The sequence below is a fragment of the Lycorma delicatula genome, chromosome 3 (assembly GCF_047948215.1).
Source record: "Lycorma delicatula isolate Av1 chromosome 3, ASM4794821v1, whole genome shotgun sequence".
Taxonomy (NCBI): Eukaryota; Metazoa; Arthropoda; class Insecta; order Hemiptera; family Fulgoridae; genus Lycorma; species Lycorma delicatula.
In genome coordinates, this window is record NC_134457.1 from 216289778 (window position 1) to 216310348 (window position 20571).

General features: G+C 31.6%; 6 non-coding genes across 6 annotated transcripts; 3 read left to right on the forward strand and 3 right to left on the reverse strand.

Annotated features, from left to right (window-relative positions):
* Positions 1–10979: 10979 nt before the first annotated feature.
* LOC142322523 (5S ribosomal RNA) lies at positions 10980–11098 on the reverse strand. The gene has a single exon (XR_012755918.1). It is a non-coding gene; the product is annotated as a 5S ribosomal RNA (ribosomal RNA).
* A 1372-nt stretch (positions 11099–12470) lies between these two features.
* Positions 12471–12589, reverse strand: LOC142322526 (5S ribosomal RNA). Its single transcript, XR_012755920.1, has one exon. It is a non-coding gene; the product is annotated as a 5S ribosomal RNA (ribosomal RNA).
* Positions 12590–13708: 1119 nt separating this feature from the next.
* LOC142322537 (5S ribosomal RNA) lies at positions 13709–13827 on the reverse strand. Its single transcript, XR_012755927.1, has one exon. It is a non-coding gene; the product is annotated as a 5S ribosomal RNA (ribosomal RNA).
* Positions 13828–16527: 2700 nt separating this feature from the next.
* On the forward strand, positions 16528–16646 carry LOC142322501 (5S ribosomal RNA). The gene has a single exon (XR_012755897.1). It is a non-coding gene; the product is annotated as a 5S ribosomal RNA (ribosomal RNA).
* A 1337-nt stretch (positions 16647–17983) lies between these two features.
* On the forward strand, positions 17984–18102 carry LOC142322502 (5S ribosomal RNA). The gene has a single exon (XR_012755898.1). It is a non-coding gene; the product is annotated as a 5S ribosomal RNA (ribosomal RNA).
* A 1094-nt stretch (positions 18103–19196) lies between these two features.
* On the forward strand, positions 19197–19315 carry LOC142322503 (5S ribosomal RNA). Its single transcript, XR_012755899.1, has one exon. It is a non-coding gene; the product is annotated as a 5S ribosomal RNA (ribosomal RNA).
* The last annotated feature ends 1256 nt before the right edge of the window (positions 19316–20571 follow it).

Consider the following 20571-nt stretch of genomic DNA (forward strand, 5'->3'; position numbering starts at 1 on the left):
TTTTCATTAATTAATCATTTTACTTCTTCAAACCTTCAAAAAATAAGGGAGCTTTAGGAATTCGATTCTTATCCCGGTGCAAACTTATATCCATCTTTTTTGTTATCAGTATATTTTTTCAGTTTTTAATTAAAAGTGTTTTTATTGAACACGATTTCTCTGAACTTTAGTATAAATTTAAGTATTCGATAAGTATTTTTGAGAACTTATCGAGAAATTTTGTCAACGTAGACGAAGAAGATTTGTGGGATTCATTTATTATTATATCGCACTGCTGGAGTGTAGAGGGGGAAGAAGTACAGCGACATCTTTACTGAAGTTAGTCAGGGACTGGCTGTATAGTGGACTTCATTTATATTTCTTTCTTTTTCCTGTTTAGCCTCCGGGAATTACCGTTCAGGTATTACTTCGGAGGATGAATCAGGATGTTATGTATGAGTGTAAATGAAATGTAGTCTTGTACAGTCTCATTTCGACCATTCCTGAGATGTGTGATTAATTGAAACCCAAAGAACACCGGTATCCACGATCTAGTATTCAAATCCGTGTAAAAGTTCCTTTAATAGGACTTGAACGCTGGAACTCTCGACTTCCAAATCAGCTGATTTGGGAAGACGCGTTCACCACTAGACCTAGGTGGTTTGGACTTAATTTATCTATGAGAAAATAACTCTAACTGGAATCTCTTTTACGTCAGCTGTTTAAGTGCATCACAGCCGTCCGAAAGGTTGAAACAGATATTGTAAAACAACAAACTAATGTTCCTCTTCCTGTTGTAAAATAATACGTTACATATATTGATTCAACTCATTAGGGGATGATAAAATAATATTTCAGTTCGGCATCTTAATAAAAATAAAAGAAAGAATTGCTTCTGAAAGTAAAAGACTGCTGCTGAGTGTGAGTTAAGGCTTTTTTTAATGCGGGAACATGTGTTTTATTTCTTAAAATTTTTCAACTAATTTCTTTGAAACTTTGTATGAAAATATTGATTGTTATGAGGACATTAGCCTAGATATCATTATCGTACATCAATTAAATATTATGCAATGATAACGATAAAAAAATTAAAAATGTCTTCAGATCGTTTACAAAGACAATATAATTGTTTAAATAAAACTCATTTATTTACGCAAAATACAACGTAACCTCCAGAGAGACTTACTTAATAAAATTAAAAAAACAGGTCATTGTAATCGATCTCTATTCGTGAAGATAAAGACTTGAGTATATAAGAAAAAAAGGTTAGAATTAAGAACCTCTACTTTTTCAAAGTCGCTTAAGAATAAATAATATTTTTATTATTTTTTTAATAATAGATGCGATACGGGAGCAATAATGTTCTTTTTTTGTTTCATTTCAAACGTAGAGGGGATGAAGATTCAAAAACTAACAAAAATAGTTTAACATAATTTGCGATCAGAGGTGCATATCTACGAATTAGTGTGGAACAGAAGTGATTTTTAGATGGAAATAATATTAATAATGTTATAATTTTTTTTTATAAAATTTTATTCAGTAAGTAAGATTAAATTAATTTTCTTTTAATTTTACTAAGTAAGCAAGAAAATAAAACTTTCGAGTAATAATTAACTTTGAATATCGTAAAATGAAGTTTTAAAAATGGAGAGAAAATATTACCGTTACTGAAAGTAACAAGAGTTCTTAAACTAATTTACATTTTTCCCCCTTACTTCCCTACGCCGGACCCGCAATTAAGCATACTACAGCGTAGGGGATGTCCTTTCTACTCTAACAGCCCTTTCCAACTACCGGCAGTATGTCCAGCATGGCAGGTCAGACTGCCGGTCGGATCTTTATTTTATATTATATTAGTAAGCCATTACTATTAGCAACCCATTAGAGTATCCCACTTCCTGTGCAGTTTTTTTTAATGGTGTTCCTATATGAGGCTATCCAGTTTCAGTTGTCATTATACAAAAACTACGACAAGGGGTTCCCGATCCCTCAACAAGAACGGCCCACTTCGGCGAACCGTCCTCTCCAGATCGAGGCTGCCCTCCCTAATCAAACACACGCACGGTTACACATGATCGAGGTCACAACGGTCACGGGATTTTGTCTTCAACATTCTAGTAGCTAGTTTCTCCACCTTTCCTCAGACCTGCCTACTGGAAAGCATATAACTCATAGTCTCTCTGGAGTAAGTCAGGTCAAACCCAGCTGCTGTCGAACACCGTCCCAGCTACAACAGTGGTACATGATGTGCTCCGGTGTGTCCTGTGATTCGCAGTATCAACAAACAGAGGTAGCGCGTTTACCGAACCGACACAGATACCCAACAAACTCCCCATGCCCGGTTAGCAGCTGGAAGAGGTAGAATCCCACCTCCCCGAAGCCAAGCTGAACCCGCAGATCAGTGCTATGTATAACGCGTCTTGTCCATTCTCCCGTAGGAGAAGCATTCCCGACTACCTGTCAATCTCTCAAAAGGATTTGTCTAGCCTCAACTTTAGGCATTCCGTTATACATCCTGTACAGCATTTGAGCCCTTAGCAGGACAGGAGGGATGCTCGAAACCACTTCAGCAGCATTACGGGAAACAGTCCTGTATGCCGCAATAATTTTGGTGGCAATTCGTCGCTGAATAGACGACAGCCTATCAACGTTCCTATTTTTTTATTTATTTAAACAAAACATCAATTTTATTTCTTAAAGGAGGAAATACGAATTATTTAGAAAGTAATTTATTTAATTTAATTTTAAACAAAAATTTATTTTTATTTATAATACAAGTCATCGAAAAAGGTTGAAGCAATTTAAAAAATTCACATCTCAGAAACTACTAGAGATAATCAAACGAATATTTTTTTTTTAAATTCACCAACTCGGTTTTTTTTTCAATATGAGCTTTGTCGGTCGATCTGCAAACATCCAACCGATAATCAACTTGTTCAGATCTGTTGGATTATCGCAGGCGTAACTGTGGTAACAGCAACCGTTGTCTTAAATATTGCACATCCCTGATTGTTTCACTGTAAAGAATGGTTTTAACGTATCCCTGTTGAAAAAAGTCTAGGAGTATCAAATCTAGGCTTTCCGGAGGCCAAAACACGGGACCGGCCCTACCGATACCAAGATAAGGAATTTTTCATCGAGAGCGCGTCGAACGCCTAGGCTAAACTGTGGGAGTTCACCACCTCGTTGAAACGTTATAGCAACGTTACTTTCTTGCTTAATTTGAATTTTTTTAGGGTTTATTAAACAAATTTTGCGTATACGCTCGACTGCTTCGTTACTCGTCTTGGGCCGTCCGGGAACGTTTTTACTTCTACGTCGCCAAATTCCTTAAACTGCTCGTACCACCGTCTAATGCTGTTTGCATGAGGAGGATCGTTACCATAAATACGCCGGAAAGTCCGTTGAACAGTTATAACTGATTTATATTCTGAAAACCGCAAAACGCACTGTGCTTTCTGCTGGACTATCACCCATTATACTGAGAGTGGCACAGAAGCCACTATCAATCAGCATCGGCTTAAGGTCACTGTTGGTCACGTCTAAATAACTTGATTATCTTCCGATTATTATTTGCAGTTCCAGCTTATTTTTTATCTCAATTACATAGGGAGATATATTTTTTTTAATGCTGCAACATTTTCGACGACCTGTACGATTACGTAACCATCTACTGAAAGTCTTGAGAAAGGTTATACAATTATAGGTGGTAGATGATTTTATAGGTTATAAAATTAAGTTTGGCGATTATTGTGGAAGTTTTATTTTATTGTAAATCCAGTGTTTTCATATTATTTATATAATTAATGACCTATACTTTCCATTTTTTTAAATTCTAATTTAATTATATTTATGAAATAATCGCTCACTAATCCTGTTCGTATGTCACAAGCAAGTAATAGGTAGTTTGTATTTAAATAAATTTAAATTAGATATAGATAGTATCATTTCATATGACTCGTGAACCTTCCGCTACCATTCTTGCGGAATGACGTTACTTCTAACCGTTCCTCCAAAAAACGTATAATCGGTTACACATAAATGTACGCATTCATCTGCCGCAAAAAAAAAATTATCAGCAACGAAACCTTATTATTCATACGCATGTGCGCGTAAAGAAGTACGTACTTTGTGTTCAGAAATTATTCATAAAAAAGAAATGATTACGTGTGTTTATAAATATTATTATTAAAGTGCAAATACATAAATAGACATCTTAAATACAAGTGATTTCATTATTAATATAAAAGTACTAATATTATGTGAACGCATTTCTTCAGTTCATCGTTATAGTTCGTTGTGTTCACATCACAGACATGTTTCGTGGGTTACAATTTTTTAATAGTAAAGCGTATAAAGTAATTTTGTTAACGATACTTAGATTACTTTTACGGGCTAGTTTTAGCGTTAGTTTTATTTTATTATTTTTTTTTTTTTACGTTAATCTAATGTTAGTTTTAGTTGTCTAAACTCGTAAGGGGAAAAAATTATACGTAGTCGATCTCGCGAAATTATGTTGTAAAATTAATGACCGAGGAGGCAAAAAATGTAGTATTTACAATCGATCCTAAAAAATTAATAGAAAGGTTTAGTGCCGCGACGGGAGTTTTGAAAAGGTCTTTAACTCGAAATAAAGCAGAAGCAAAATCTATGACTGAAAATTCGTCAACGTTTTTTTCTTCACCCCAAAAAATAAAAAAATCGTTTTCTATTTCCGGGTTAGAGGATTTTTACTTGAGCCTGGTTCATTGTGTAGTTAACAATTTTTATACTCAAGAAAAATGTCTCCCGACCGTACAAAAGTTATTAAAAAAAATAAAAAATCTGATGTGGGCATCGCATGACTTTCTTGTACGCATATTAAATTACATTAAATTAAATAAACTAAAAAAAAAAAAAACCATGTACTATTCGAATTTCATTTTATTCTACTTTTTGACTACATGGAGGCAAAACAGAAAAAACTAACAATCGTTTGATTAGTTATATCGACTTATTTTTTACAGATAATTGAATAATTTAACTATTAGCTTTCAGTATATTTTTTAAAAGTTTATTTCATTTAGTTATTAAATTTCTATTTTATTATGCTACTTTAATTAAATTCCACGAATTTCCTTTACTTCCCAGGCGAATTTTGTATAATTTTCTTCTGGGTGAGAAAATAAAATCACCTAAAGAAATTGGGAATTTCTTCTTATCTAAGTAAACGTAATTTTTCTTGAATTATTTAAATTATCGATACGAAAAAAGATCTGCAATTTTTGAAACGTATGATTTGTTAAATTCAAGCTTCAGGAAATTTACGTATACATACTCTAATAAAAATTATCTACAAATGAAAATAATGTTTAAAAAAAACCCCAAAAAAATCATTTGTTCCCATAGCAATACAAATTAACATTTTTCAGCTAAGTCTATTTTTTAAGCAGGACATTCTAGTTTAGCATCACATACGTATTGCCGGGTCAAGGTTCAAAACCTGCCCGTTCTTCTTTATAGTTGATCTTGACCTTGCTGCCGTCCCGTTTCCAATTAATTTATTACACTCGCTCGTCATGGTTTCCGCGATTTCTCTTAGTTTCTCTGTGCGCATATACTTAGTTATTAATATCGAATTAACTAAATATTTCACGTAGTATAATCGTTATTATTTTTCTAATTACTATAAAACAGAAATAAAAATATAAAAATAAAATTGTATTATTGTTAGTTAAAGTTATAATTTTTATTTAAAAAATCTAATGTGGACACCGCATGACTTCCTTGTACGCCTATTAAATTACATATACACATTTTTTTTAAATGAAAAGTACGTAAAATTTTATTTCATTTATAACTTCTGATATTTTTTTCATATATACATTTTTTTATTATTATTGAATTATTATTTATGACACAAATTTATTTACAAACAGAGGTTAATAATTATTAATAAATCAATATATTTAAATTAAAAATAAAGAAAGTTAAAAAAAGGAGACGAAGTCTGATTCGAACCGATGTGCCTTTCCTTTGAAAGATCCAAATATTTCATTAATTAAAATTTCATTTGGCTATAACTTTGGAACCGATGAAAATCAGTACCACTTATCTACGACTTATAAATCTACGACGATAGTATATATCGTTGATAAGCGCTAAATGAGGCCTTATTATTGCAGTTAAGAAAAAGCTAAAATACAATTTTGTTTTGGATTTTGGGCTATTTTGGACACTTTTAGTTCAGCTGACTGCAGTCAAAATGGTAGGTGCAACACTAGATGTTACAACAGTCCTAAATTCAAAATTTCAACATCCTACGGCTAATCGTTTTTTAGTTACGCGAGATACATACGTATGTATCTCGCGTAAGAGAGAAAGTATGTACGTATAGACTTCACGCCGAACTAGTCAAAATGGATACTTCCGATGAAATCTGAAAACCGTAATTTTTTGCGATCACAATACTAACTTTACTTTGTACAAGGAAATAAACAAATAAAAAGAACCAATGAAATAAAAGATTAAGTAAAATAAAAAAATAATCATAAAAATAGTATTAATGCCCTTTTTTATTACTAAAAAAGAAGGCATTTATGCCGTTTTTTATGACTAAATTATTTTATTTTACTTTATTTTCTATTTCATTGGTTCTTTTTAATGGTAATAATTACATACAGAATGATCGTGCACTCATTTTTGTGTATATATCACAACAATATTTTACCGTAGACCTTATGCATAATTACATAAAACTTAATCGCAGAAAACATGTTTTATCTGATAAATATGAATTTTAAGGAAATTACAATTTCCTTATATACTTTTTCATTCAATTAACGGAATTAACGCGTTTTCTCAGCGTTTTATTTTTATAATAAAATATACTAAATAAAAACACAGAAAATACCAATTTCTATCCAAGTAAGAGGTACGCAAAAAAATTCTTACTTATTTTCCTCAGTCACAATTCTAGGGATTTTACTGATAGACATGTTCGATGCACAACTTAAAGTTTAACAAACGCCTTCAGTTAATCATTTGTCATTTTAAGCAATAAATGCCAAGCTGTATGCCTTCTAATTTTTTAAAAATAGCAAGCCAAACACAAGTTATTCGTGTGTGTACGAGTTCGAATCATATAAATCTTACGCATTTACTAATTTCAAAAAAGTAATATATATAAGTAACTAGCTCTACCCGCCACGCTTCGCTGTGGCACATTGTGGTTGCATGGATGAGAAATGAGAAACAAAACAAAGCATACGTTTCATAGAAGTTTAATTTTGCAATACTTGTGGATATACAATATTTTTTGTTTTTCCACTGTCTGCGTAGATATAAAGACTATCTGGTTTGCCGACTCGGGAACACGCGACATACAGTTGCCCATGTGAGAAGCAATCCGCATCTAAATCTAAACCTCACAATTCTAAAGATTGACCTTGAGCTTTATTGATTGTGATTGCAAATGCCAATCGAATTGGGAATTGCAGTCTTTTAAATTGAAATGGTGTATCGGTCGGGATCATGGATATTCGAGGAATGAGGACATCTTCACCTTTGAAAGGCCTCGTTAAAATCGTTGCTTCCACTACGTTATTCATCAATTTCTTAACTGCAAGTCGCGTGCCGTTGCAGAGTTTTGGCTGATTAATATTCAGCAACAGGATAATTGTCATTTTTTGATCGAACCGTTGCTAAATCAATCTAATGAGGAATGTTTTCACAGTTCCTCCTGGCGCATCCAAGAAGAAGGTACCCCCAACTCCGTCATTTATCATTTGCATTATGCGATCATAAACGCCTTTCTGTTCACGCGTTAATTTGGGAATGTTTGATTGAACATATGACTGAAGATCACCAATGTTGTAATTCTGTTCACGGCGTAAATCCACATCAAATGAAGCAATCGCAGCTCGGGTGGGTGCTGGCATTCCCGATTGACTAAGAACTTTATTTGCAATAGCTAAGCACTTGTCTTCAATATTTATCAATGCTTCGTTGTAAATGCCTTCTGTAAAATCCACGGTCATATTGGTATCTTCTAGGCGTACTCTATGCAAAATATCCTCAGCCATATGCGATCGATATCTTTCCCATAACTCTGTGGGAGATGAAGGGAAGCAAGCGGTCAATATAATTGCGAATAATGCGCGAATCTGTTTTGGATGTGCAGTGTTGCACGCGTCATTAATACATATATCCCACTGTTGGTCGTTTTCTAATAAAATCAGAGTTTGGTGAAAGGCGCAGCTCAATCACGACACGATCACACAAAAGTAACTCGATTAAAGTGAATATTTAATTCAGATTGTATAATAATCAGAATCAGATGCAAGTGGTTACGTTTTTTTTTTTTTGTTAATAAACAATGTAATTGGGAACAGGTATTGTTTCACATGTGACTGCGGTTGTCGTTAGCTAGTATGGCGAGTGTTCCCCTCGCTTCCGGCAGATGGCGCGGTCACTGGTACACAGCTTACCGTTAAAAAAACTGTTTTCTCGCGGTCACGGGTATGTAACTGATGCGAAAAATAGATAAAAACAATCTTTGATGAGGGTTATATATCGTGCTAAAATTTGAGCTCAATCGGTGCAGAACATTTTGAGTTTTTGAAGCGTACACAAACGAACTTAACATTTTTATATATAAAGATTTGTGGGCTGCGAAAAAAAGCCCTGAAGTCGTGCGAAAAAACACATCATTTTAAATGCTTACAAATTACAGAATAATCAAACGGCGTTGATTTCAGATGTTAATAAACTGTTAACGTAAGTAGAAGTTGTGCTGCTTCAGTGTACAACGTGATTCTCGAGTATGAATCTACTAATGAATTACGGTCTCCAAAGAAAACAAAACCCCGCAGGTCAATTGAGAAAAAGGTGAGATTTTGATAAAAATGCGATTCGTAAAAAAAATACACGAATTTGAATTATTTAGAAATAGTTTAGCGGTGTATTATGTCCTTTGGAAGAGAATTCAGTTATTGTCTTCGTCAACGCTTCTTATGATTAAACGAAATGAATTCCAGTCGTGTTATAGAAAAACAATGATATCAAAATGTGGCTTAGTTCAAAAGGAATAATTTTTGAAGAGGTTTAAGTCTATCTGGGCTATAAGAAAGTTGGTTGTTTTAATTTATTTACTGTAAGTCATCCTTCTTGGTGGCTTTTCTTTTTGTTTTGGTGTTTTTTTTTTAATAAAATACAGATGTTTTAGCTGTTAAATATAATTCAAAGAAATTTCTTACTTAATCAGTTTTGATTTTGTTTACATTGGCAACGGCCATACGGACTCTTTGTGGTTGTTCGTTGTGTTTGACAGCGGCCATCTTGCATTGATCTGATTGGTTTTTTTTTGTTTACATCTCTGTCTGATTTATTAGCCTCTTATTTATTAAAAAACTGTAGAAATTAAAAATAAATAGATAGATTTATTAAAAGTAGATGAAAACAATCTTTGATGCGGGTTATATATCGTGCTAAAATTTGAGCTCAATCGGTGCAGAACATTTTGAGTTTTTGAAGCTGTACACAAACGAACTTAACATTTATATATATATAGATATCAGAATAAAAATATAAATTAAAATAAGAGATTAAACGAAACATAATACATTTTTTAAATGATGGATGTATCTTAATGTTCTGAACATATAGATTTGCTTTTGTTTTTTATGAGCGGGAACTCGTAACGACTGTGGTCAGTTTTTCCTGATACTAGATACAGTCTTTAAAAATGTGAATGAAAAAACAAATAAAAAAAATACATATATTTATTGATATATTTGAAAAATTTAAAAATAATACTGTAATATTCCAATTTTTCGAATAGTTATTTGACGTTTATTATTAATAATAAATAGAAAATATTTTACCAGACAATCAAACAAATAAATATGACAAAAACATTGGCATTAAATTTAAAATTATGTATGAAGTAATTAATTGAATCGTCTAACGTTATATATAAATTATTTCGGAGTTTTTATATATTGTTATGTATAAAAAAAAAATTAATAATTCTACCTTTCTCTTCTGCTCCATTGTTTTCCACGATATCATCCATCCTATACAAGAGAACGGAGTAATTGTTTATAAATATTTAAAAAAAAACATTTATGGAAATAGATAAATCTAGAAATCCGTTGGTTAAAATAATATCCTTATTATTATATACTATATATTATATATTATTATATTATAATTATGTTAAATTGTAAAATAATATTTCTTATTTGGTATAAGCAGATATGTAAAAAATGATTTAATTAATAAAAAAAAAAAAAAACGACTGCCAATCAGCACGCGGTATTCCAAAGCGGTCACCCATACAATTACTTACCGCGCCCGACTTTGCTTAAGATGTAGAAGAAGTGACCGCCGGCGAGGTGATCACGCTATTTGGGCCGAATTTTTATTAATCGATATTTGGTTTATTATGTCGGTGGTAATAGTATGGCAGGGAAATTTAAAAAACACTGTCTGACTGCTAATAGTACAAATTTGCTGGTGAAGTTTTCACCGGGAATTATAATAACTTTTTTAAACATTCAACGTCACAATGCTCCAGATGAACGCGAGACACCTTAAAAAATTGTATGATTATTTAATAAGTCAACGAATGTAAGAAATAGTTATTGTCGAAATTACGTGTGGAATAATTATTGACCGTTCGGTGATCTCTAAACGTAATTTGGTGGGTAATAAACGTTTAACCGGACTCATTTTCTTCGAATATAACAAAAACTCATCTTCCATGGGCCTGCTGCTTTTTTAAATGTTTAATTTAGCATTCGAGCGGACAATAATAAAATTATTTTAACTGACTGTTCTCATCCAGAGTTTTCCACGGCTTTCCTTGATCCATTCCAAGAGAACGGGGTAATTTCTTATATCTATTTAACACCATTGATGAATAAAATGGAAATCCGTCGGTTAAAATAATATTACTTATTTTGTATAAACAGATATGTCAAAAATTATATAATTAATAACAAAAGTAAAAAAGGAAATGCCAACAGCACGCGGTATTCCCAAGCGGTCACCCATCCAAGTACTAACCGCGCCCGACGTTGCTTAACTTCGGTGATCAGACGAGAACCGGTGTATTCAACGTGGTATGGCCGTTGGCGATTACTTTTGTTTTGTTTTTTGCACATCTAGTACTGTTAACATTCTTCTAATTAAAGTGAGATTTGACGCTTTTTACAAGACGGCCCAAAAAGGAGTGCTATGTATTTAAATGTGTATGTATGTATAAATGTTTGTGTGTGTTTCGTTGCAAATGCACAACTGCTGAATATATTTAGTTGTATGATGCTGCGTTGGAATTCTTAAGTTACCGGGAATGCCTCAGTCTATATAAATACGTAAATGAACGAGTGTATATATATATATATATATATATATATATATATATATATATAAATATAGTAGTGGAGTTTTTCCGATTAAAGCACAGATTTTAATAAATTTGATTAATGGACTGCGAACTGGGAGCCCCTATCACTGTGTATGATGTGTGTGAAAGTAATTATTGTAAGCAATCTAATGAATAATATTACAGAAATAATAGAACTAAATTTACGTTAAATAAAATAAAATATTATTAAATAAATTTTTTTTTTAATAAAAACCTAGTTAGTATTAATAATAATGGCATTCCGTCGAGAGCTGCGTGTGAAGCTAAAGTGATGAGGTGTAGCGAGCATCTCCGGCGAGGCCTAGACCAAATCAGTACAATCAAATATTAGCAAATTGCGTGTCCCAGAAACGTGGTCTTGGAAAGCGCAATGTGGTGCTTTTATAATACCTCCTCGAAGAATCGTCTGATTTTCTAAATTCAGACAAGGTATTCGCTTTATAATACAAAATTACCAACGAACCAAACCAAAACATAAGGGGAAATGGTATTTTTCCACAGGGTTTTTTTTTTGTAATTTGTATTATTTTACCTTGTTAATTTCATACCGTAAGATAATAATGTTAGGATCTTCCTATATACTAAATTAAAAAAAAAAAAAAAAAATGTACACGTACATATATACGTATATATATATATATATATACACAAGTATTAACAGAGTAAAAATATTGATTTAAACAAAAGATTAATCGTAATTATATGTATTTGTTGTTAACGATCGATATATCTTAATGTTTACCAGAACACGCATGCAGATTATGTTTTGGTTTTTTTAAGACCTAGAGTTGATAATGATTGTTGTTCAGTTATTCCTGTTTCTAGTTACGGTCTTTCAAAATATCTATGAGAATATACAAAAAAATACCTATTTATACCTTGCTGTTCTGCTCCAGTGTTTTCCACGATATCCTCGATCCTATACAAGAGAACGGAGTAATTGTTTATATATATATTTTTAAAAAAACCATTTATGAAAATAGATAAATCTAGAAATCCGTTGGTTAAAATAATATTTTTATTTTGTATAATCAGATATGTCAAAACTTATTTAATTATTAAAAAAAAAAGGAAAAAGGACTGCCAACAGCACGCGGTATTCCCAAGCGGTCACCCATCCAAGTACTAACCGCGCCCGACGTTGCTTAACTTCGGTGATCAGACGAGAACCGGTGTATTCAACGTGGTATGGCCGTTGGCGAAAATTTTTATCAGGTTTTTTGTACATCCAGTGACTTTAATATTCTTGTTAGGAAATACAAGAATTGATGTGCTTTTACGTACATATCTAATAAAAATAATCTTTTCGAATTAACGTATTTATTTATTTAAAAAAGTAATATATAACTAAATCACTTCTTCCCTGCTATATATATATATATATATATATATATATATATATATATATATATATATATATACTGTATAAAAATGTAAAAGTAAATAAAAGATTGAACATAAATAACTACTAAATGTGTTTTTTGTCAATGTAGATGTATCTTATAGTTTATTGGTACGTATAAAAAATTTTTTAATTTTTTTTTTTTTGATGAGTGTGAGTTAATGACGGAACTTGTTCAATTTTTTTCTTTCTGCTAAATACGGAGTTTAAATTAGTTTCTGTAAACTTTTTCGTAAATAACATTTGCGCGAGATAATCTGTAGATGAAGTGACCGCCGGCGAGGTGATCCCGCTATTTGGGCCGAACTTTTACGAATTGATATTTGGTTTATTATGTCGGTGGTAATAGTAAGGCAGGGAAATTTAAAAAACACTGTCTGACTGCTAATAGTTCAAATTTGCTGGTGAAGTTTTCACCGGGAATTATAATAACTTTTTAAAACATTCAACGTCACAATGCTCCAGATGAACGCGAGACACCTTAAAAAATTTTATGATTATTTAATAAGTCAACGAATGTAAGAAAGTAGTTATTGTCGAAATTACGTGTGGAATAATTATTGACCATTCGGTGATCTCTAAACGTAATTTGGTGGGTAATAAACGTTTAACCGGACTCATTTCCTTCGAATATAACAAAAACTCATCTTCCATAGGCCTGCTCCTTTTTAAAATTTTTAAATTAGCATTCGAGCGGACAATATTTATTTTATAATTATTTTACCTGACTGTTCTGATCCAGTGTTTTCCACGGCTTTCCTTGATCCATTCCAAGAGAACGGGGTAATTTCTTATATCTATTTAACACCATTGATGAAAAAAAAAATTGAAATCCGTCAGTTAAAATAATATTACTTATTTTGTATAAACAGATATGTCAAAAATTATATAATTAATAACAAAAGTAAAAACGGAAATGCCAACAGCACGCGGTATTCCCAAGCGGTCACCCATCCAAGTACTAACCGCGCCCGACGTTGCTTAACTTCGGTGATCAGACGAGAACCGGTGTATTCAACGTGGTATGGCCGTTGGCGACAAACTTTGCTTTGTTTTTTGCACACATCTAGTACTGTTAATATTTTTCTAAGAAAAGCCAGATTTGCAACTTTTTACACGACTCCCCCAAAAAGGATTGCGATGTATTTAAGGTATATGTTTGTATGGTCCGCTGCAGCTGCTCAACGGCTGAATAGATTTAGTTGTATGATGCTTCTTCGGAATTCTTACGTTACCGGGAATTTTTCAGTCTATATAAATATGTAAATGTACGATAGTATATATATATATAGTAGTGGAGGTTTTCCGGTTGAAACGCAAATTTTAAAAAGTTGCATTAATTTACTGCGAACTCAGAGCCCCTATCACTGTGTAAGCTGTGTTTGAATTAAATAATTCTAATCAATCTAATGAATAATAGTATTAAATTTACGTTAAATAAAATATTATTATATGAAAAATATGTATAAAGTAATAAATATTTTAAAAAATTTTATGTAATAGAAATGAAGCTAAAGTGGTGAAGTGAAGCGAGCATCTCCAGCGAGGCTAGACCAAAGCATTACGATCAAATGATAAAAAACATTGTGTCCCAGAGGCGCTGCCTCGGTTGGTGCAATGAGATGCTTTTACAAAACCTACTGATACAATTGTCCGACTTTCTAAATTGAAAAGGATTAATCGCTTGTGTAATTAAAAATTACCATCCAACCAAATCAAAAAATAAATGGCAATGGTATTTTTAGGGTCGTGTTTTTTTTTTTGTTTTAATTTATAATATTTGTCTCCTGTTTAACTTTTTATAGTAAGGTAATAATAATGTTTGAATCTTACTAATTTACTAATTCCAAAAAATTGTTATATATATATATACAAAAGTTTTAACAGAATAAAATAGTAAATTTAAATTAACGATTAAACGTTATTAAATGTATATGTTGTAAATGATGTATATATGTTAATGTTCTCCAGAACATATGGAATTTGTTTAGTTTTTTTAGAACGCGAGTTGACAATGATAGCTGTTCAATTTCTCCTGCTACTAGATATGGTCTTTGAAAATGCTTATGAGAAAATACGAAAAAATACTTATCTAAATATTTCAAAGTTTTAAAAATAATACCGTAGTATTTTAATTTTTCTAATTGTTATTTGACGTTTATTATTAATAACTTATTGAAAATATCTTTTCAGCCGATCAAAAAATTATTATAATATATCTTTTGATTTAATTTTAAAATTATGGCCAAAAGAATTATTGAATCGTTTAACGTTATATATTATAAATTTCTCCGGTGTGTGTTATTTATTTTTAAATTTACAAAAGAAGAAAAAAATAATATTACCTCGCTGTTGTGATGCTGTGCTTTGCACGATATCCTTGATCCTATCCAAGAGAACGGAATAGTTGTTTATACCTATTTATAACCATTTATAAAAATGAAAAATCTAGAATTCCGTTGGTTAAAATAATATTTCTTATTTACTATAATAAGCAGATATGTCAAAAAAATTATTTAAAATAATTAACGAGAAAAAAGGAAATGCTGTCCTTTTTTCCAACGTCCGCGACGACGTTCTCCAACGTCGGGCGCGGTTAGTACTTGGATGGGTGACCGCTTGGGAATACCGCGTGCTGTTGGCATTTCCGTTTTTACTTTTTTTATTTAATTTTTGACATATCTGTTTATACAAAATAAGTAATATTATTTTAACTGACGGATTTCAATTTTTTTTTTTCATCAATGGTGTTAAATAGATATAAGAAATTACCCCGTTCTCTTGGAGTGGATCAAGGAAAGCCGTGGAAAACACTGGATCAGAACAGTCAGGTAAAATAATTATAAAATAAATATTGTCCGCTCGAATGCTAATTTAAAAATTTTAAAAAGGGTCAGGCCTATGGAAGATGAGTTTTTGTTATATTCGAAGGAAATGAGTCCGGTTAAACGTTTATTACCCACCAAATTACGTTTAGAGATCACCGAATGGTCAATAATTATTCCACACGTAATTTCGACAATAACTACTTTCTTACATTCGTTGACTTATTAAATAATCATAAAATTTTTTAAGGTGTCTCGCGTTCATCTGGAGCATTGTGACGTTGAATGTTTTAAAAAGTTATTATAATTCCCGGTGAAAACTTCACCAGCAAATTTGAACTATTAGCAGTCAGACAGTGTTTTTTAAATTTCCCTGCCTTACTATTACCACCGACATAATAAACCAAATATCAATTCGTAAAAGTTCGGCCCAAATAGCGGGATCACCTCGCCGGCGGTCACTTCATCTACAGATTATCTCGCGCAAATGTTATTTACGAAAAAGTTTACAGAAACTAATTTAAACTCCGTATTTAGCAGAAAGAAAAAAATTGAACAAGTTCCGTCATCAACTCACACTCATCAAAAAAAAAAAATTAAAAAATTTTTTATACGTACCAATAAACTAAAAGATACATCTACATTGACAAAAAACACATTTAGTAGTTATTTATGTTCAATCTTTTATTTACTTTTACATTTTTATACAGTATATATATATATATATATATATATATATATATAGCAGGGAAGAAGTGATTTAGTTATATATTACTTTTTTAAATAAATAAATACGTTAATTCGAAAAGATTATTTTTATTAGATATGTACGTAAAAGCACATCAATTCTTGTATTTCCTAACAAGAATATTAAAGTCACTGGATGTACAAAAAACCTGATAAAAATTTTCGCCAACGGCCATACCACGTTGAATACACCGGTTCTCGTCTGATCACCGAAGTTAAGCAACGTCGGGCGCGGTTAGTACTTGGATGGGTGACCGCTTGGGAATACCGCGTGCTGTTGGCAGTCCTTTTTCCTTTTTTTTTTAATAATTAAATAAGTTTTGACATATCTGCTTATACAAAATAAAAATATTATTTTAACCAACGGATTTCTAGATTTATCTATTTTCATAAATGGTTTTTTTAAAAATATATATATAAACAATTACTCCGTTCTCTTGTATAGGATCGAGGATATCGTGGAAAACACTGGAGCAGAACAGCAAGGTATAAATAGGTATTTTTTTGTATATTCTCATAGATATTTTGAAAGACCGTAACTAGAAACAGGAATAACTGAACAACAATCATTATCAACTCCCGGTCTTAAAAAAACCAAAACATAATCTGCACGCGTGTTCTGGTAAACATTAAGATATATCGATCGTTAACAACAAATACATATAATTACGATTAATCTTTTGTTTAAATCAATATTTTTACTCTGTTAATACTTGTGTATATGTATATATATATAAGTATATATGTACGTGTACATTTTTTTTTTTTTTTTTTTAATTTAGTATATAGGAAGATCCTAACATTGTTATCTTACGGTATGAAATTAACAAGGTAAAATAATACAAATTACAAAAAAAAAACCTGTGGAAAAATACCATTTCCCTTTATGTTTTGGTTTGGTTCGTTGGTAATTTTGTATTATAAAGCGAATACCTTGTTTAAATTTAGAAAATCAGACTATTCTTCCAGGAGGTATTATAAAAGGACCACATTGCGGTTTCCAAGACCACGTTTCTAGGACACGCAATTTGCTAATATTTGATTGTACTGATTTGGTCTAGCCTCGCCGGAGATGCTCGCTACACCTCATCACTTTAGCTTCACACGCAGCTCTCGACGGAATGCCATTATTATTAATACTAACTAGGTTTTTACTAAAAAAAAATTTATTTAATAATATTTTATTTTATTTAACGTAAATTTAGTTCTATTATTTCTGTAATATTATTCATTAGATTGCTTACAATAATTACTTTCACACACATCATACACAGTGATAGGGGCTCCCAGTTCGCAGTCCATTAATCAAATTTATTAAAATCTGTGCTTCAATCGGAAAAACTCCACTATTATATATATATATATATACACTCGTTCATTTACGTATTTATATAGACTGAGGCATTCCCGGTAACGAAAGAATTCCAACGCAGCATCATACAACTAAATCTATTCAGCAGTTGTGTATTTGCAACGAAACACACACAAACATTTATACATACATACACTTTAAATACATAGCACTCCTTTTTGGGCCGTCTTGTAAAAAGCGTCAAATCTCACTTTACTTAGAAGAATGTTAACAGTACTAGATGTGCAAAAAACAAAACAAACGTAATCGCCAACGGCCATACCACGTTGAATACACCGGTTCTCGTCTGATCACCGAAGTTAAGCAACGTCGGGCGCGGTTAGTACTTGGATGGGTGACCGCTTGGGAATACCGCGTGCTGTTGGCATTTCCGTTTTTACTTTTTTTATTTAATTTTTGACATATCTGTTTATACAAAATAAGTAATATTATTTTAACTGACGGATTTCAATTTTTTTTTTTCATCAATGGTGTTAAATAGATATAAGAAATTACCCCGTTCTCTTGGAATGGATCAAGGAAAGCCGTGGAAAACACTGGATCAGAACAGTCAGGTAAAATAATTATAAAATAAATATTGTCCGCTCGAATGCTAATTTAAAAATTTTAAAAAGGGTCAGGCCTATGGAAGATGAGTTTTTGTTATATTCGAAGGAAATGAGTCCGGTTAAACGTTTATTACCCACCAAATTACGTTTAGAGATCACCGAATGGTCAATAATTATTCCACACGTAATTTCGACAATAACTACTTTCTTACATTCGTTGACTTATTAAATAATCATAAAATTTTTTAAGGTGTCTCGCGTTCATCTGGAGCATTGTGACGTTGAATGTTTTAAAAAGTTATTATAATTCCCGGTGAAAACTTCACCAGCAAATTTGAACTATTAGCAGTCAGACAGTGTTTTTTAAATTTCCCTGCCTTACTATTACCACCGACATAATAAACCAAATATCAATTCGTAAAAGTTCGGCCCAAATAGCGGGATCACCTCGCCGGCGGTCACTTCATCTACAGATTATCTCGCGCAAATGTTATTTACGAAAAAGTTTACAGAAACTAATTTAAACTCCGTATTTAGCAGAAAGAAAAAAATTGAACAAGTTCCGTCATCAACTCACACTCATCAAAAAAAAAAAATTAAAAAATTTTTTATACGTACCAATAAACTAAAAGATACATCTACATTGACAAAAAACACATTTAGTAGTTATTTATGTTCAATCTTTTATTTACTTTTACATTTTTATACAGTATATATATATATATATATATATATATATATATATAGCAGGGAAGAAGTGATTTAGTTATATATTACTTTTTTAAATAAATAAATACGTTAATTCGAAAAGATTATTTTTATTAGATATGTACGTAAAAGCACATCAATTCTTGTATTTCCAAACAAGAATATTAAAGTCACTGGATGTACAAAAAACCTGATAAAAATTTTCGCCAACGGCCATACCACGTTGAATACACCGGTTCTCGTCTGATCACCGAAGTTAAGCAACGTCGGGCGCGGTTAGTACTTGGATGGGTGACCGCTTGGGAATACCGCGTGCTGTTGGCAGTCCTTTTTCCTTTTTTTTTTAATAATTAAATAAGTTTTGACATATCTGCTTATACAAAATAAAAATATTATTTTAACCAACGGATTTCTAGATTTATCTATTTTCATAAATGGTTTTTTTAAAAATATATATATAAACAATTACTCCGTTCTCTTGTATAGGATCGAGGATATCGTGGAAAACACTGGAGCAGAACAGCAAGGTATAAATAGGTATTTTTTTGTATATTCTCATAGATATTTTGAAAGACCGTAACTAGAAACAGGAATAACTGAACAACAATCATTATCAACTCCCGGTCTTAAAAAAACCAAAACATAATCTGCACGCGTGTTCTGGTAAACATTAAGATATATCGATCGTTAACAACAAATACATATAATTACGATTAATCTTTTGTTTAAATCAATATTTTTACTCTGTTAATACTTGTGTATATGTATATATATATACGTATATATGTACGTGTACATTTTTTTTTTTTTTTTTTAATTTAGTATATAGGAAGATCCTAACATTGTTATCTTACGGTATGAAATTAACAAGGTAAAATAATACAAATTACAAAAAAAAAACCTTTGGAAAAATACCATTTCCCTTTATGTTTTGGTTTGGTTCGTTGGTAATTTTGTATTATAAAGCGAATACCTTGTTTAAATTTAGAAAATCAGACTATTCTTCCAGGAGGTATTATAAAAGGACCACATTGCGGTTTCCAAGACCACGTTTCTAGGACACGCAATTTGCTAATATTTGATTGTACTGATTTGGTCTAGCCTCGCCGGAGATGCTCGCTACACCTCATCACTTTAGCTTCACACGCAGCTCTCGACGGAATGCCATTATTATTAATACTAACTAGGTTTTTACTAAAAAAAAAATTTATTTAATAATATTTTATTTTATTTAACGTAAATTTAGTTCTATTATTTCTGTAATATTATTCATTAGATTGCTTACAATAATTACTTTCACACACATCATACACAGTGATAGGGGCTCCCAGTTCGCAGTCCATTAATCAAATTTATTAAAATCTGTGCTTCAATCGGAAAAACTCCACTATTATATATATATATATATACACTCGTTCATTTACGTATTTATATAGACTGAGGCATTCCCGGTAACGAAAGAATTCCAACGCAGCATCATACAACTAAATCTATTCAGCAGTTGTGTATTTGCAACGAAACACACACAAACATTTATACATACATACACTTTAAATACATAGCACTCCTTTTTGGGCCGT